Source organism: Octodon degus, unplaced genomic scaffold (assembly GCF_000260255.1).
Source record: "Octodon degus isolate 3935 unplaced genomic scaffold, OctDeg1.0 scaffold00006, whole genome shotgun sequence".
Classification (NCBI taxonomy): Eukaryota; Metazoa; Chordata; class Mammalia; order Rodentia; family Octodontidae; genus Octodon; species Octodon degus.
The window spans coordinates 22,586,157-22,602,199 of record NW_004524582.1 but is presented as its reverse complement, the minus strand read 5'-3'; the positions used below and the strand labels follow the sequence as shown (position 1 = coordinate 22,602,199).

General features: G+C 44.0%; 1 pseudogene; it reads left to right on the top strand.

The window, feature by feature from the left end:
- LOC101565942 overlaps positions 1-15,689 on the top strand; it is a 24,748-nt pseudogene extending 9,059 nt beyond the window's left edge.
- The last annotated feature ends 354 nt before the right edge of the window (positions 15,690-16,043 follow it).

The window sequence follows — 16,043 nt, the reverse complement described above, 5'->3', positions numbered from 1 at the left end:
AACCACTAAGAAGAATATATGCAGTGTATTATTTGTTGAAACTGTACTTCTGATTTGATTTGAAACTGTCTCATTGCTATCTGTTTATCAATAAAACTGTAGAAAAAACAAAACAAAAAAAAAACACTAACTGGAATTTGGCTATCCTCATCATGGTAATGAGACAACTAAGACATGGCGAAGGTAATCATCCTGACAATGCTCTCTTTTCATAAGCCATATTTTTCACACTGTGTGTAGAAGGTGTCACAGTCCTCACACCCTTGGTCTCTTTTCCCTCCTCACCCAGGTGACCTGCGATACTCACTGAAAACTTCCCGTCAGCCTCCCATACCTCTCTACCCCAAGTGCAAAAGTAGAGGTGAGCGTAGAGGTGAGTGCTGTTCCTCAGAAAGAGTCAAGATGTGCAGACAATTGGAGGGGGAGATGCATGTGAACTGTGGAGGGGAGCAGAAGGCAGGGAGATGGGAAAGGCTTCAGGGCAGCATTGGGAGGGAGGTAAGGGGAACAGTAGACAAGGATTATTTTAAACTCATTGGTGGCATATAAATGAAATTTTCATTAATAGTCTTCAACAGATGCAATATTAAAGTTACTTTTATTTCTTGGCTTCTGAGATTCTATTTCTTTGAATGAGGTAACATTCCACACTGTCTGTTTACAGAGGTGTCTGGGAAGCAGGTTTATCCTGTGAGTGCACAAAGCTCCCATCACAGGAAACACATCCTGTGCAGACCTGCTGAACCAGGACCATGCAGCATCCACCACCCAGTGAAGGGTCCAAAGCACCGCTGAACGCTGGACAGGTGAAAGTTGGTGAGCTCAGGGAGTGATGTGGGCCTTCAACTGCCCTCTATCCTTGGTGACATTTAAGGCAGGTACGCTCCTCTGCCCATCCACACAAGATGTCACTCAGAATGGCCTCAAGGGCTTGCTCCTGGGCTTCCTAGAATAGATGTGAATGTGCTGTCCACTGCAGTGCCACTTGAAATGTGACAAGAAACCTCTAGATCTGGGGAAAAGAGCCCAAGTTAACCCACTAAGCCAGAACAGGGGATGCGTTTTGGTTTCTGTAGCCCTGTTCTTCCAAAAGATAAGGGAGTCTTTACTCCAGGAATGTAGGACTGTGTGCTTAACACTTTCCTTCTATAAGGAAAATGCTTCACTGAAGCCATCACCTACACACACAGTCATCAATTTTCTTGGACTAGTCATACAACAGAGATTACCAGATCTGACACAGCTGAACGTTTTAGTACAATAGAGTTGACTCTGATGCTACTCAGATCATCTTCTTTGCCAATTTTCTGTCATATTGGATCATTTGTTTTACTGGTTCTCTGGCATTTATCACCACAGCTGAATCATTTACCCTTCCACAGCCCAAAACAGACAAACAGCCAGTGTCCTGGAGGCTATGAGCACTTTGCTTCTGGTCTTGGTGACACATTATCAAAGTCTTCACACAAGGGAACCTAAACAAGAAACACAATGAGAATGTACTGAATAACACAGGGTATCTAAGGAAGTCACAGAACCATACTCAGAGGCCACACAGGTAGAGGAGGAAGAGGCTTGGGGAGATCCCAAAGCTGAATGCTAGATCCTACTACTAGACACTGTACACAGTTCCTGCTGTCTTGCTCTTCCAGTCTCCACCCAGGGGCTAAAAGACTTCAGTGCTGCCCTGCCTTTGGAAGACCCTCCTTTTCCATCAAAAATTGGAAGCACTTCTGAATGAAAGAGCTTCGATTATTTGCTGTGCCAGAAAGATTTCCCTGGAATCAGACTCTGAGATAGGAGTTATTATGCAAGTGATATATTTTAAAAGGGCTTAATAATATGAGGTTTAATATGGGGAATACAGTATATGTCATAACAAATAAAATGATCTCATCCTTATTTGAGTCTTGTATTTGGGAATAGAATACCACAGTAGAAAACTTTACAATTAGAACATCTTAGGTGTAGAAGTGACACTAACTAGCTGACTAGCTTCATGTTATTTTATTCAAGTGGGATTGCCAAGAAAAAGTAACGGCTCCCACTTAAATTTGTATTTCAGATAAGCAACAAAATTGCTTTATAAGGGGCCAGGGAGATGGCTCAGTGGAATAAGTGATTCCGTGGCAAGCGCAGGGGCCTTAGTTCAATCCCTGGTTCTGAAAAAAAAAATTGCTTTATAATTTTTTCAGTATCTACCTTATCACATGAATCATACATATACTAAAAATTGTCAGTTTTAATCAAAATGCTTTAATTGCATGAGATATGCATATACTAATCACAGTTATTTACCTGGCACTCAGTTTTTCAGGGGGGCGGTTCTGGGGATCAAGGCCAGGGCCCCTTGCATGCTAGTTTTACATTCTACCAATAAGCAGCAGCCCCAACCCTCTCCACCTTCAGATGGGGGTCTTAGTAAATTACTTCAGCCTCCCTAGTAACCACTGAGCTCAGGTCTGACTCTCAAATTTAACTGGGCTTTCTCTAATTTACTTGTAAAGCCCAGCAACTCTATGTTCAAAGTCCCTGCCTTCCCTGGTCACCAAATTTCCATAACTGTAAAATAGCTGGCTGCCAGTCGGTCCACAGGAGACACCCCATGAGTAGTTGTTACTTCTAATTTTCCAAGGCAGTTTATTCCTCACACGGCAGCTTAGGAGGCAAGAATGGGCTCTTGGAAAGCACAGGAGTTAAGGCGTTTTGCTATTTCCTCTCTTTTCTGATACCTGATCCAGCCCAACAGTTCCTTTTTCAGAAGGAAATCTGTAAGATGCAGAGGGCACAGTGCTTGATGCATCGACTGGCTCCAGCTGCCCGCCTCCCGGGCAGCCGGCCTGCACACATCACTCCTTGCATGGGGCTCTGCTGCTGGCCTGCAGGAGGCTGCTAATGGCCAGACTGTGCAGCTCCGCTGGTATTTTCTTCCGTGACTCCCACTCCCTTGCCTCTTCTGTCCATGACATTAAAAAAAGAAGAAGAAGAAATCACAGATCTGCTTCACTGAGCAGCTGTGTCCTCTGGGGTTTGTTATCTTTCAGGCCCAAGTTCCTATGGGGAAATCCAAGAAGAATGATGTTTAGACAATATAGGACGTGATAATAACCTCAGATCATTGACTATTTAAGCCTGAATAATAATGTTTGGCTAATTAATTTTCAGAATATTCCCATTATGTTATTTCTCAGGGCTTGGGAAAGAATGAGATTTTATCATATGCTTGGTCTGAGATCTAAAGTGAAACACTTTTCTTTTTTTAGTAGCACTTATGAAATGCTTTTTTGTGGTCTCTTACTTGGTTCTCAGGGTAACTGGGGGGCAGAATCCCAGAGTGCTATATTGATTCATGAAAATTCTTCTTGCTCAAGGTCAAAGAGATGGTCATCTGCAGATCTGAGCAGAGAGCCCACTGATCATGGGTATCTTCTCTTCCCTTTGTCTACTGCTGTCCCTGGGCCACAGAAGACTCAGAAAGGTATGCTTCTCCATCCTGCGCCTATAGAAATATAGACATGAGACAACAGCCTGATGTCCCAAGGGAGCAGAGAGCAATACACACAGCCCAGAGAGAGCTGCTGTCTCTCACTTGTAAATCCCAGAAAGCTGGAATTCAAGGCTGCAGATAACAGCTTCTCCTGCTCATGCCTTGTTCTTTGATCCCTTGCTTGGGATGCTATCAGCTAAATTTCTATAAACCTAGTGTTAGGCAAATGGTGGAAGTCAATAGAGATAGTAGTTTGTGTTCACCGAAGTAATTATGCACATTCCTTAGCCTGCCTTTAGCCCTCAATAAATGTGACATGCTTCTGAGGCTCTGGGCTCACTTCAAGAGAGACTAATCTCAGTGAGACCTCTGAAGCTATATTCATTGGGTCTTCTCGTCATTTCCTTCGGCACCAACTCATAACACATACAACACGTGCCTTTCTGTCCCATCTTGGTTTTGTTCTTGAAATGATACTGGTAGAGCAGGGAACTCTGTAAAAATATGATTCAGGTTCTCCTAGGGAAATTAAATTCACAGCTAATAGAAGGGCTTCTGCTTAGGGGTTATTCACTTCCTGTGGATACTGACCCACAGAGGAAATGAAATTATATTCACTCACCCATAGCACATAAATTCCTAGAGTCAGACCCAGAGATCAGCATAAACATAAAGACCACCCCTCAGATCTGTTGAGCAGTACATGACTGTGCCATGGGGCTGACTTCTGCCCTTGTGGGTATCCTACACATGCGTGGTGAGGACTGGCTTCCCATGAGCCATCGATACTATATCCTCTTCCGTATGACCCAGGATTCATCAATCAAGTGACTTTGGCTTATGTCTCTCCATCATCTTCGACAGAACTTTCTAGAACTGTGCTACTGCCCTGAGACCCAATCCTGTTTCCTTCCTCCCCTCCTTCTCAGGCCAGACTGGAATCCCGCTCTGAAGTCTCTCCATTCCTACTCCACAACCTTCTCTCATCCTAACACAGGATTTCCTCACACGCCCAATGTTGCACTGGCATTTTCGTTTTGGAAGGCTCAGAGCTACACAGATGAGAACCCCAGGAAGCACCATGAGAGAATGAGAAGAGGTAAAAGAGAAAAGGAAGCCCATAGTCTCAGCAAGGAGCATCTGTTGGCGGCTGGAAGTTGGATCATGAGACTTGGAGTATATATAAACACCTGTCCCTCCCTGGGGGAGGCACACCCCAGGGACAGTGACTGTCGTGCACTCCAGAGTTCACTGCACAACCTAGTCAGGAGTAACCCTGAGAGTGGAACAGGCAGTCCAAATCTAGGGCTCAAGCTCTTATTCACTGACCTGTGCAGTACTTGGAAGCTTGAAATGGAGCCCACCACCATGTCTGTCCATCCATCACTGTTCCTTTTGTCTCAAATTAGGAATAATTTGACAGTTAAAATCTTTCTTATTAAAACTGACTATGCTAGTAAAATGGAAAGTCTCTCCAACTGGTTTATAAAAGACCACAGTCTCACAGCATGATTTTGAGTAGACAACTTCACCTCTCTTTACTTCATGTTCTTCATAGATCAAAACGAAGATAAAAGCAGATCTTGCTGACCTTACAGGACTGTTCTGAAGACCTTTAGCAAGTGAGTTTAGGAAGGAATTCTGAGAACTGTTGAGTGCTAAAGCAGAATGGATCTTGCTTCTTGTACAACCTTGACTTTTCTCCCTCTTCTCTGTTGCACTGTTACTGAAACAAATACATACATTGTCCCCACCCACCCCTCTGCCTTCACTTCCACCATGTTATGGGCATCCTCCTCCAATTACAAAACTGGTTTCTCAATCTAATCAGCACAGAATGTTTCCTTCCATGCCCTCAGAGCTAATAACAGTGATTTGTGGGTCCGTAATTCATCCCTCATTGATCAGTATTCCTGAGTGTTCTGCACTTGTTTGACCCTGTCCAACTGAGGTGGAAAGGCTTTGATACAGTAGAATTTCAGGACTTTCTCTTGCCTGGGCTGCCTTCTAACCTTGTCTTTCTAAGGGTTCTTCAATCTTAGTGGGTTATTCACCCTTCTGAGATTCTTATGAAAGTGATAGTCTTCTCTTATAAGAAGGAAATGAAGATAAAAACATATGAGACTTTGTACACACAGGTGTCCACATAGACCTTTCCGCACATCCCCACATCTATGTTTTTCTGGGCTCACTCTGCAGGTCATCAATGACTGAAACTCTGCGATACACGCTTGTTCTCCATGTCGGGTAGATCTGGCTTTCAACACTAGTCAGCCAAATAACAATGGCTGTAATACACAATAAGAGCACAACGACTAAGAATTGCCCTTTTCCCTAAAGTAACATCACCTTTACAAACATCACACAGTTCCAGAAAATTTTCAAGTGAAGGCCCACACAGTTCAATAGAGTTTCCTCAGGGAAGACGCTGGTGTCATCCTTGGTGGCGCTGGTGTTGGCTCTCCCTCTGCTGGCCATGGGCGACATTCACCCTTCTGGTTGATTCCAGTGAGTGTTGGCCTCAGTCCAGGGACACAAGAAAATGGGGTCGAGGGGCTGGTGAGATGGCTCAGTGGTCTAAAGCACCTACTTAGAAGAAGCTTAACAAAGCACAGGGACCACAGTTCAATCCCCCAGCACCACATGCCAGCCAGCCCCGCCCCCTGGTGGGCTGAGCTGGCCACACACACACACACACACACACACATAAATAAATAAAATTAAAAAAAAAAAAAGAAAATGGGGTCGAAAGTGGGAGCCAGGAGGGGCCAGGGAGATAGCTTAGTGGAATAAGTACTTGCCTGGCAAGCGCAAGGTCCTAAGTTTGATCCTTGGCACCACTAAAAAATATAAATAAATAAAAATAAATGAGGCAATATGTATTCTTTGGGGCCAGGGAGATCGCTCAGTAGAATAAGTACTTGCCTGGTAAGTGCAAGGCCCTGAGTTCAATTCCTGGTTTCCCCCCCCCCAAAAAAAAAAAAGTGGGAGCCAAGGAGCAAAGGAGATCCCAGTTTAGTTTGGAGCAAGTCCACATCTGAGAAAACCAAGGACTGAGAATTATGTGGGAGCCATTGTTTTCTATCCTTTTTTAAATTGTGCTCCAGCTATTGAAAGTGCTGACCCAATTCTTCTGAGCATCTGTTCTGGGAAGCCATATTACAGTATGCATAAGAGTCAGTGCCGCACAACCCCTGCTCACTGCAAGGCTGGCCTTGTTCTAAATTGAGACTCAGAGGACAGCTCAAGCCACACAGGTGTGAACTGCATAGAGTAAAGGCAAGTGCTGTCCTTCCCAGGGGAGGGATTGCTTCACAGCAGCCTGAGCTCTCTGAGCCTCAGTTTTCACATCTATTAAACAGAGCCATAAAGGCCCTCCACCTGATAGCATTGTTGTAAGGATTATGTTGCTCACTGGGTGCTGCATGGAAAGTGTAGTGACAAGAACACTTAAAATCCACTAGGTATTAGCAATGGTATATTCTAACATAGAAATTGCATTTTATAGGCCTTTGTACTATTTAAAATTTCACAGCAATTCTTGCTTGTTGCATGAAATTGAACCGCTTAAAATGGCTTGCATTTGGTTAGTTTTGACATGACAGAACCAGCAACTTTTCAAACTTAATGTAACAGAATAATTAAAAGCCAGCCATGATCCATAGGCTCACCGCCCAGAGCCACGAGTTGGGCTATACTCTCCTGACATCTTGGAAATACATACAGAGCTGCTGCTAACGCAAAGTAGGAATGCAATCCTGGTGGCACCAGGCGTCTTAAAAACATAGTCTGACTGCCAGGTGATGAAGGAAGGTCCAAGTGTTTACCAGTGAATACGAGCCCAACAGGGAGAGCTGACGGAGACAGGGGCTGATGCTAACTTTCCCTCTGCTTGAGGTACGCCCAGAGACGACTCTTTCTACGGAAGCTTCCTGACAGTGGTGGCCTGTCTCTGCACTCATCCCTCCCCTGGCATGGATGGCGGGCTCAGCAGACCCACTTGGCCCTGACAGGAAGGCATTCGGTCTTGACAAGCTATTTCGCTGGCCCCTGAAGAGGAGCTGAGTTGTCGCTTTGACTTTGTAATTTCCCAGCCACTTTGGGTAATCAGGGTTTCTGCTAGAGCACAATTATTAAAGTTTGCTGGAGCTCAACCCAACATCCCTTTTGTTGTCCCAAGATTTTTGCCAATATAAATAACTCTGCTATTTTTAGGATGAAGAAGTTGCTACCAAGCTACACACAGGCCGGCAGGGTTTAGCAATGCATCCTGTGAGCTTTCTCGGTGTTCAGGGCTAATTTCCCAATAAGGGACAGAACAGCCAGGGCTCAGAAGAATCTGCTCTTTTAGTTCTCTGGCCCCAGCACTGAACAAAGCCTTACTAATACAGGGACAATGTAACAGCTGTGCTGTAATGCCTTACAGAGACCCTATCCCCAGCACTCCACATTAAAGAATTTGTGATTGGCCATGCAAAGAACACTAGGTTAGGAGAGAGCATTCCTGGGCTCTCTAATCCTGACCTCGCCCCTCACTGGCTGTGCGACCAGAGGAAGTTATCCATCTCTGATCTGTCACTCCCCCAAGAGAAAGCCTAAGGAAACGGGGCTAGGTGATCTCCACATTTCTTTCTCTGCTCGCCGTATGCGTAATGGAATCCTGGAGAGCAATGCCTAACTGAAGCCCCACCCCGGTCCAATGAGCTGGCGCAGGAGGAAGACAGGAGCCAAGACCTCACGGGTCCCACAGAAAGTTAGAAATTGTGCAGTTTAGTTTGCTCATTAAGATCAAAGTTCAAAGACGTGGAGACAGTGGGAAATAGGGGAGGAGAGGAAGAAAGCAGAAAAGAAGAGGTTCTAGGAATTTGCACTAAGTCCCCACTAGGAATGGGGTCACTGTTCATTGCAAGCACACATAAATAAAACATAAAATTTGAACAAAAAGAACATTAATGAGAGAACGAAATGGCAAGCTACACTGCAATGTATAGACCTGCGAAGGATGTGTGTCCAGCATATCTAAAGAACCCTGCCCAGCAATGAATGAAAGGCAGGACAACCCAACAGAAAAGAGGAAAGCCATTTTAACCAAAACAGCATACTAATAGCTCAATAATTTGTGGGAAAGCCTCTCAACTTAGTAATGTAACATAAATTAAAGCTACAGGACAGACTATAAATGCAGATGCATGTGCACGTGCACACACACACACACACCAGAGTAGCTAACATTAAAAAGACTAATATGGACCAGAGTTGAAGGGGACACGGAGCAACTGGGACTGTTTCATCCTACACTGGGAGCATGAAGTGGAACCAGCATCTGGGAAAATGTTTTCATATTACCCACGAGTGCTGAAAATATACCAACAGTCCCTTATGACTTTATGACTTACGATTTTCCAATTGTGAGCCTGCACCAAAGCATTCCCCTCTATATAGTCATTCTCTTTGCTTTTTTGCTTTTAGTACAATAATCAGTAAACCACATAAGACATCTAACACTTTGAAATAAAATATTGCACTAGACGGCTTTGCCCAGCAGCGGGATCTTGTGAGCATTCCGAGCACACTTAAGGCAGCTGAGACTACGGTGCAGTGTTGGGCAAGTTGTGTAGATTGCGTGCATTTCCTACTAAGGTCTTTCCAACTTACAACGGATGTATTGGGAGGTAACCCCGCGGTAGATCGGCAGCATCTGTACATATTTTATTATCCAGAAATTTCACTCTTTTACTATGTACTTCACAGAAATGCAAACGTACCTACTTCAAAAACTGTAGAAGAAGGGGCCGGGGAGATAGCTCAGTGGAATAAGTGCTTCCCTGGCAAGTGCAAGAGCCTGAATTCAATCCTCGGTTTCAGAAAAAAAAAAAAAAAAACTGTAGAAGAAAGCAGCGCTATTCAAAAGTAGCTAGACCAGCAGAAATCCAACTCTTCAGTTACCCAAGCCATCCTGCATATTCTTAATTTTTTGTCTTCTTTTTTCCCTCTTCGTCTCTTTTTAATTCATTATAACCTTTTTCTTTCTTTTTCCAATTTTGCATGCTTGTATCTGGTAATCTGAACAATTAGGTCAAAGACAACAATATGCAATACAACAAATTGTTGAATTTATATTATTTTGTTTAGTGAAATTCTGTATGATTTCTAATTTTTATTACTCTTTTGTATTCTCTTTTTATTTTTTTAATTTTTTTTTTATTTTTATTTTTTTGCAGGAACCGGGGATTGAACTCAGGCCCTTGTGCTTGCCAGGGAAGCACTTATTCTGCTGAGCCATCTCCCTGGCCCCCTACATTCGCTTTTTAAAAAGTAGCAAAAACCTGAAAGCAACTCAAACTTCCATCAACAGATGAATAATAAATAAATGTGGCGTATTAGTGCATTGGAATTCAAAACGGCAAAGAGAATGAACTGCTGTAAATAGCTTGGATGAATTTCAAAATGTAATTGTTTAGCAGGAGAAACTAAATACAAAAGAGTATGTCACATGATTTCACTTAGCTAAAGTTCACAGATAGGCAAAAGTAATGTCTGCTGTTGGAAGTCAGGGTGGTGTCCCCTTGGGGAGCGCATTGTGACAAAGTAAGTACAAAAGGCTTCCAGGATGCTAGTAATGGTCTGTTTTTAATCCAGGCATTAGTTAGAGAGATGTGTTTGGTTTGAGAAAATTCATTCAGCCGTATATTTATGATATGTGTGATTTGGGGTTATATTTTATACATCAATGAAAGGATTTTAAAGTAAAAATAAGATGTATGAAATCTGTGACAGTGTTGTCATTGTTTTCCTGACCTCAGCCCCAGAGGCTTTCCCTGTTACTTACCAACCTCTATTAAGCACCCTCTTCTCCACATTACCCAGCATTTAAATATGTGCTCCTTTTCCTTGCTTATCTGTTTTGCTGACAGATCTTGCACTGCCAACTCAACCAACTGCATTGTAAGCTCTAGAACATGGAAAATATGACTTTACCACTGGACTCAAGCAGAAAATCAGGAATACAACTTTGCTAATCTACCCATTATTTGGAGCATCAGTATCTCCCTACACTACCAGAACTGCTTGCCCTGGTCCTTTCACTTTTCCTACCTGTTCAGAAAGCTGTGAACCCTGTCTAGGCCCATTTGTGAGAGCTACTGAGTAGCTGACCCTTTTGCTTTTATCACTCTGGCTTCACTGGTTCAAGCATCCAGAAATTCAGCAGATGACCCATTTTTAATGCCGTGCTATGTCCCAGGGATGTTGAGTAATGATACAGAGTCCCCAGCCCTACGTTCTCCCTGACAGTCAGGGAGCACATGCACATACATGGAAAGCATCTCACTCATTCACTAAGCAAGTAGGAATAAAGGAGACAGGTTTCCCAGCCCGGCTATGCCAGCAAAGAAAGGCCTCCCAGAGGGAGAGGTGTTCCAGAGCTGAGGCTGGAAGGCTGAGTACAATTTTCCAAATCAAGAGGATGCAAAGCCTCTTCAGGCAAAAGAAGCAACAAACGGAAAATCAAAGAATTATGGAATAGCACCGTGTGTGTGTGTGTGTGTGTGTGTGTGTGTGTGTGTGTGTGTGTGTTGGAGCCTGGAAGTTGAGCAAGTTGATATCTCTGTATTCTAAGTAGAGGGTTAGAGAAAGCCAAATATATAGCAATAGCATACAGAACTAGAGATGTATGCTAGAGCCGAGTCTCGAGGGCCGTGAAGGCTAACCATAGATAGATTCTTGGACCTTATAATGTGGAATAGGGATAAAAAAAACTCAAGTCAGAAGATCCCTTATGACTTTCTGTTTTCTTTATAAATAAAGTTTCATTGGAACACTGCCACACCTGCTCACTTATGTCCTACCTACAGATTGTGTTGCTGAATGACAGAGTTGAACAGTTGCTGTGGTTGACAACCCCCAATCTAGAAGCTGATGAGCTACTGACAGACTCCAAACTGAGGGTCAGGATGACCCAGCATGTGGCAGAAAAACTGACCTGTAAGCCTCAGCCCATTCTTGGAACAAAGATAACTCATTTTGCTGAAGTGATACAGAAGCAATGTTGAGGGCTTCTCCAGTTGAGTACTGTTCCTTTTGAGCTCCAAACTATGCAGAACCCTTCTCTGGATCTGTGAAGATTCAGTAACATAAATCTATGTCTTTGAACACAGCTGGATCTCAAGAGAGTGGGCAAGAACTGAATCAAGAGGCTCCAGTACCTCACATGGGCAGTTGTTCCCAGAATATAGATCTAGAATGGGGCAACTAAAGGAATGGAACCTTCTCAGCATTAAAATTTGGGAAACAACTGGTAGAAAACCCCAAGTGTCTGATAAATACAACATGAAAGTGTTTTTTACTTCAGTGTAAATTAAATAAAATTATCACACCATAGACACTAGAAAACCAGAGACAGAGAGAGAGAGAGAGAGAGAGAGAGAGACAGACAGACAGACAGACAGACACACAGACACACAGACACACAGACACACAGACAGACACACAGACACAGAGACAGAGAGATAGATAGAGAGAGAGAGACAGAGACAGAGTCAGAGAGAGATTGAGTTCCTTCACACACACACTAAGCCGATAACAGGTCACTGTAGCACATGACTCCTTTCCTGGAACAGACATGAAGAAGAAGCCATTACTCTAATGCAGCTCCCTCCGTATGAAGTATGAAAGCAAAGGAAGTTGTCCCACCCCTCACATGCTGGCATTCTCTTCCATTGAAGAACTAAGCTTCTTTTAGTAATGCACCAATGTAAGACTATTATGAGATTGTCTCTTTGGGATCATTGGCCCAGTCCCTGTCCCATCGAGACAAAAAATTAAGAATTATCTATAAGGAATTAAGGTTATTACTCTCAGTTATCCTGCAAAGATGACAATGCTTAGAAAAGAAACAAGGTCAAACATTATCTCAAAGTAGGTATGGAGCAATTGTGCCGAAAGCCTGAAGTGGGAAGATGTGGCAGTTGGAAGTCAGGTGAAGTGTCAGGCATGTGGGAAAAACGCCTTGAGCTAGGTAGTCTAGTAAAGGTCCCTAAGAGGTTGGGAATGTTGAATCAGTGGCGGAGGCTCTTGCAGCCCGTCATCACCCCTGAAACTCCAGTGCAAACCTTCCTGCTGCCCAACCTAGGTCATCTAGGTGCATCTGTGGGCCCATCCTATGCTGCAGATGCAGAGCGTTACTATTTAGATCTGGACTGTCCTCCCAATGCCTAATGTGTTCGGAGGTGGGATTTTGGAAGGTGACTGAGTCATGAGGGCTTTATTCATCCACTTATGAGATCAGTATCTGCATGTGGTGTCAGGAGGTGGAGCTGGGCTAGAAAGGGCATGACCTGAAGGGATGCACCTCCCTCCCCAGCTCCTCCTTCTCTCTCTACTCCCTTTCTGCCATGACCTGAATGGCCTTCCTGGGCAAGACCCTTCCATCTGTCATTTCTACCTTGAGCACCCAGAAGCCAAAGCAAATCTGTCCTCCTTTAAGATTCAAATGCCAGCAATGGGGTCTCAGAAATGAGAAAATCATAAGACAGAAAGGGAAAAGAATAACAATCCAACATCTTCTGAGGTTAGGATGGTTGTAGACGTAGCTACTGGTTAGCTTTTCCTGCAAACACAGCCATCCCACCAGGCATTAGGTAGGATGCATTTTTCTACAAAGGAAGCAGACAAGAAATACAGACGAGTGAATGATTCACATCCCTTAAGATCCCAGCCTCTCCTCTCAAATGTAGCTGGACACCTCAGAGAGGGCCACTTCCTTAAAATCATGCAGCAGGGCTCAGATCCTCATGATTTATGCACCACAAGTAAAAACAGTACTTGTTTTGTGGTCGTGTCGCCCATTGGTCAGCTTATGAATTGAAATAACTATTCCACACACAGGATCTTTTGATATTTCTATTGTTGTATTATTATGATTCAGGTCACTTGGCTTCCATTTTCCTAGAGCGTCTGATTGATAGGTGATAGGTCATAGTGGCTTTAAAGCTATTGGGGGAGGCGGGCCGGCATGTGATGAGTCTCCCAGAGCCATGCCTGGGTCCTGGATGCCTGCTCTTTAGCCTCCCCAGCCACCGTCTGCCGGACCATGCACCTGCACCCACGATGCGCCATGGACTTTGCTCGCCGCCGGCTGACCTGGATCACCACGCTCACCATCCGGTCTCAGGAGGACACTCTGTGCAGCCTGGTTTTGGACACAAAAGACCTTACAATAGAAAAAGTGGAGATCAACAGGCAAGAAGTAAAATATACCTTTGGAGAAAGGCGAAGTTATAAAGGAACACCGGTAGAAATCTCTCTACCTATTGCTCTGAGCAAAGTCAAGAAGTTGATAGAAACGTCTTTGGAGACATCTCCGAACTCTTGCGCTCTTCAGCGGCTCAGTCCTGAACAGACTTCTGGAAGGCAACAACGATGTCTCCTCAGTCAGTGCTAGGCCATCCCCTGCAGAGTAGTTCTTCCCTACCAAGACAACTCCTTCCACATGTTTCCCACAAACTGGAAGAAAGAGGTTCTAGAATTAGGTAAACTGGGACCCGAGCCTTCTCTCTGCCAGCTAGGAGCCATGCTGCCTTGGGTTGGGCACTTCCATAACGGAGCTCCTGTCATCTCTCCTGTAAGTGTGAGCAAGCACCTCAGCCTGGATAAGAAGGTCAGGCAAAGAAGGTACATTACACACTGAAAACATCTATCCTATGTGCTTTGTAAGAACTCAGTAACTGTCACTGGCAGTGGTATCTTTCTCTTGTTATTGTCAAACATCTTTTGGCACAGCACCTTTTAAATCTTTCATTTTGACGTACAGTCTCCCTAAGTCACTAAGTTGCCCGGGCTGGGCTCAAACTTGAGATCTTTCTGCCTCAGCCCACTGGAATGCTGGGATTGCAGGCACTCGCCACTGCACCCTGTTATATGCCACATTTTATACATCATGTTTTCTTTACTCATTGTCAGAATGAAGTTTATATGTCCTGCCAGGACAACTTCTATACTGCAGAGGAGTCTATCCCTAAAGAACTGGTGGCACTTAGTGGTGCAATTGGTGAGGGAGAAACACCTGACCCAGAAGACCCAAGCAGGAAAATAGGCAAATTAAAACCAAAAAGTGCTGATTCCTTGCTACCTGATTGCTGTAGTTGTTGGAGCTTTAGAAAGCAGAGAAATTGGCCCAAGAACTTCGATGTGGTCTGAAAAAGAGCAAGTGGAAAAGTCTACTTACGAATTTTCTGAGACTGAGTCCATGTTTAAAATCGCAGAGGATCTGGGAGGCCCTGATGTGTGGGGGCAATATGACCTGTTGGTCCCGCCCCCTCCTTCCCTTACTGTGGCATGGAGAACCCTTGCTGTACTTTTGTAACTCCTACTCTGTTGGCAGATGTGAAGTCATTGCCCAATGTTATTGCACATGAAATATCTCACAGCTGGACAGGAAATCTAGTGACCAACAGAACCTGGGGTCACTTTTGGTTAAATGATGGACATACTGTATATTTGGAATGCCACATTTGTGGGCAATTGTTTGATGACAAATTCAGACATTTTCATGCTCTGAGAGGATGGGGAGAACTACAGAATATGATTAAAAGACTTTTGAGGAGACACATCCTTTCACCAAACTCATGGTGGATCTGATAGATGTAGACTCTGACGTAGCCTATTCCTCAGTACCCTACGAGATGGACTTTGCTTTACTCTTTCACCTTGAACAACTCCTCGGGAGACCAGAAGTCTTCCTAGGATTCTTAAAGACGTACGTGGAGAAATTTTCCTACAAGATCATCACCACTGATGCCTGGAACAATTTCCTGTATTCCCATTTTAAAGATAAGCTTGATATTCTCAGCCAGGTTGACTGCAATGTCTGGCTGTACTCCCCTGCCCCGCATCGAGCCCAATTATGACATGACTCTGACAAATGCTTGCATTGCCCTAAGCAAAGACAGATTACTGCCAAAGAGGAAGACTTAAGCACACGCACCGCCACTGACCTGAAAGATCTCTCCTCTCCCCAAGTGCAGAGTTTCTAGCACAGGTGCTCCAGCAAGCTCCTCTTCCACTGGGGCACATAAAGCGGGTTCAAGAGGTGTACAGCTTTCAATGCTGAGAGCAATTCTGAAATACAATTCAGATGGTTATGGCTCTGCATTTGATCCAAGTGAGAGGAAGCGATTCCTTTGGCCCTAAAAATGGCCACTGAACAAGGAAGAATGAAGTTTATATGCCCTTTATTCAAGGACCTTCAACAAATCCCATGACCAAGTTGTCTGCACCTACCATGCCACAAGGCCAGCATGCACCCTGTGACTGCAACACTCATGGGGAAGGAACTAAAGGTGGATTAAGGCCCCACTGTGTGCTGATTTCAGAAATCTGTTTTTCAAATTGACTTCATAAAGAAATATAAAACTTCAACTCACATTGTAATTAAAAATGTCTTTTTAGTTAAAATAAAAACTATTTGGGGATCACCCATCAGGCACTTGGCAAGGCTTTATAGAGAGAGAGCTTTCCAATTTATGTTTGACATACAGTAAAGATTCAATTTATGGAC